The 3,430-nt window shown below is 52.8% G+C and overlaps 1 pseudogene; it reads left to right on the top strand.

The window, feature by feature from the left end:
* The first annotated feature begins 1,659 nt into the window (after positions 1-1,659).
* LOC111729985 lies at positions 1,660-1,775 on the top strand (annotated as a pseudogene).
* Positions 1,776-3,430: the final 1,655 nt, after the last annotated feature.

The following is a 3,430-nucleotide window of genomic DNA, read 5'->3' as shown; positions in this document are numbered from 1 at the left end:
GCCCCGCCTACGCTGCTCCAGAGCATCGCGTGCTTCTCACGGGCTCCCGCCTCGGCAGACGCCGCCCGGGGTCTAGTTTAGTTCCTAATCCTCTACCGCTCTTTCTTAGGGCTCTGCATCCAGCGCCCGGGCTCAGCTCCTGCCCCTTGCTCCGAAGTGAACGGCTGTCAGGCGGACTGTTGGTGCTCTGCCACCCGCAGTCGACACGTTGTGACTCGTGGCTGCTGCTCCGATTTTCCCCGCTTTTCGAGGGCTTAATCGCCTCTTCGTGCTGCTCCGTATTTCTTAATGGCTCGCTTCGCACTGATTTGTTTTTAAAGAGCAAAACCCTCTTCAAACAAGCACCACTCAGTACAATTTCCCTAAGAGGCCACTTGCGGGCCTGCAGGCTGGGCCCTGTGTGGAGGGTGACGGCATCGAAGCCAGGGTGTGCTGGAAATCACAATTAAAAAATGGCTGGGTTGTTTCTTCATGTGCTTATGTAACTGGTGATTTTCTTTTTTTTTTTCCAGAAAAAAAGGGATACTGCGGCGGGGTGACAGGGAGATGCCTCAGCAGCGAATAAAATGAATACTCGCTGTAAAAAAAATGTCAAAATGTGGATGTGCCTCCAATCATTTAAAAAATAGAAGGTGATAAGTTGAAAATGTCAGGTAATTGGCAGACAGATAGAAAGTTAAACTGTGTCCTCAGCGAAGAAAATTAACCAGCAGCTGCCAGCAGGGACCCCAAGGTCATGTGAATGCCAGAACCAAGCGGAGCCCAATCATTCAGGAGGGGCCTCGGCTGGCCGTCCCCTCCCTGGTCATTTCCAGCTCTCTCAGGAACTGCCCTGAACTACTGCCAACATGTGTTCATTTCTAAAAATTACATAGATTGTGATGTATTACCCATCACACGACAAAAATCCACTGTGAATTAAATCAGCCCTTTGTTTAAATTGCTCCCCGGCAATACATATCAAATCATCATAAATGACATTGAAGTTATAATCTGCAGTCCCCGGCCTCGGCCACTGATAAGGCTCCACCGCGGGACGATCAATACTTACTATTCATTTTTGAAATTATCTTCACATTGATCCCTGAACAAGCACGGGCAACGCAGAGGCACAGTGCCTTTAATACAATAATTATATAAAGCTTTACAGGCTCATCCTCCCAGCCAATAAAAGCTGTCAACTGGCAGAGACAGTTACAACCCCATAATCCATCAAAACCCTGTTCTCTGACCTGTGGGCTCCTGGGCTTCCAGGAGCCACGGTAAACATGCCCGCCGAGGGGGTGCAGGCTGTCGGGCTGAACAAAGGCTGCAGACGGACACGGCCGGCGAAGGCCCCGAGGGGCCGGCGTCTGTCCCGTGTTCCTCAGCAGAAGCAGCGAAGGCTCATCTGTGTATCCGTTTGCTAATCGTAATTCGCCGAGGAAGGACACAGTGAGCCACTTGCCTGCTTTGATTTCTTGGTCTTTGATCTGCCAGGTTGGACTCTGTACCGGATGCCGTAGTGATGAAGCCAGCCCGTGGAGGTCAGAGAGGGCCAGGCACCGCAGCACAGGGACAGGCGGGGCCTGGGTCCACAGGAGGAGGCACAGGTCAGTGGCCGTGGCACTTAGTCTCAGAGCTCAGACACATGGAGATACACAAAGAAACACAAATACAGTCTACGGCCACGCCGCCCTGAAGAAGCCCGATGTCTGATCTCGGAAGCTAAGCAGGGTCGGGCCTGGTTAGTACTTGGATGGGAGACCACCTAGGAAGACCGGGTGCTGTAGGCATAAAAAAAAAAAAAAAAAGAAAGAAAAAAGAAACACAAATACAGACACACACACACACAGCAAGAGACACACATACCCAGAAATACATACACACGTAGGGACACTCAAACGCAATTATACATGGCCCATATTACCATTAATTATAACAGTTATTTGCTGAATTTGTTCAATATGCCATTAAATTTAACCTTGCTTAGGGAAATAGAAAAAAGTGAACAGAGTATACCTTGACTTTTTCTATTAATGCAATTTTCTATTAATTTTCTGTTACTGTCTCTTATTAATCAGTCACAACTTGACCCATGGATCTGTGCTCCCAGAGCACTGGACAGGTAGCTGGGGGCAGCGACGTCCCCAAGAGGGTGGCCGGGAAGCGGGTGTCCTCACGCTGTGGGGCAGCTGGGGACACGGACGTGCTCTTTGCAGTGAGGGTGGCAGAGGACCCGCGGGGCGTGGCCAGGCCCCCGGGGAGTTGAGCGGCATGGGCGCCAAGCCAGGCAGCTCCATGCCCGCGGGCTGGGGTCTCAGGGACTCACCTTCCTCCTCAGCTCCCAGTCCCACTCGTCAGCCTAAGCCCTCCTTTCCCAAACGACTTTCTCCAAAATGGCAGAGATCCCAAACGCGTCAAAAACCGTGCCGCTGGCTTTTAAAAGAATCTTTGGAAAATTTGCTTATTATTTAATATCATTGACTTTAAAACATGGAAGAGAAATGGTCGCGTGGCCTGGAGTGGCTCAGGTCTCTGTGTTTGTGCTGTCACCTGGGTTGGATTAACGCTATGTCTTCTGAGTGGGTGAACGGGTTGTTCAGTTAAGGTGACCGGAGGAAACCGGCAGGCTGAGCTCCCCGGCTGGGGCCATGGCCAGCAAACTGTAGGGCACAAGCGCGGGGGGTTGGGGGGTGGGGTCAAGCCCGTCAGTGTCACGGGAATGCCATGGATACGAAGAACTGCAACAAACAAGCACCAGATCTGGAGAGTCGTCAGAATTGGCGCTGGACCTGGGTACCTTCCGTCCGCTAACAGAGGCCACGCCCCAGATGGCAGCAGACGGAACCGCAGGGTGGAGTCCGGGGTGGCTCCGAGGAGTCCCTGGGATCGGCCCCTCGGAGGGAGGACCTGGAGTCAGTGGTAGGGATTTGGGGAAGACGGGGCTCCAGGCCAGCCGGGCGGGAAGGGGGTTGGTTAGAGCGCATTCTTTTTCCTCGGCCCGAAGTAGGCAAAGGGACAGTGCGGGCTGGGAGGAGGCATCCGGAGACTGGAGAACTTCTCGGCTCATCCGAAGCTGGACGTTATCCACAGTGGTACCGCCACTGTGTCTGAGTTAGAGCCTTGTCTGAATGCGAACGTTAAAAATTCACTCCTTAGGCGACTATGTCATAATAAATACAGTTTATCATGATGATTCTTCCTAAATATGAACTCTCAGAGCAATACCTACCACTGGGGAAACCCTTAAAAAAACGGAACGACGCAGAATAGGTTTTACTGTTCTGCCTCTGGCACGGGCCGACCAAAGGCCGGTTGGATTTATGGGCGGCAGAGAGCCGGCGTCCGGAGCGCAAACCGGACGGTGCCCACGGCGGGCGGCGAGCGTCCCGTGAGGTTTCGGGCTCGCGGAGAGCGCATTTCTCGGGGCGCAGCCTGGAGACGCTTC

The sequence above is a fragment of the Pteropus vampyrus genome, unplaced genomic scaffold, assembly GCF_000151845.1.
Source record: "Pteropus vampyrus isolate Shadow unplaced genomic scaffold, Pvam_2.0 Scaffold295, whole genome shotgun sequence".
Taxonomy (NCBI): Eukaryota; Metazoa; Chordata; class Mammalia; order Chiroptera; family Pteropodidae; genus Pteropus; species Pteropus vampyrus.
The sequence above is the reverse complement of the archived record's forward strand: the minus strand, read 5'-3'. Positions and strand labels throughout refer to the sequence as shown.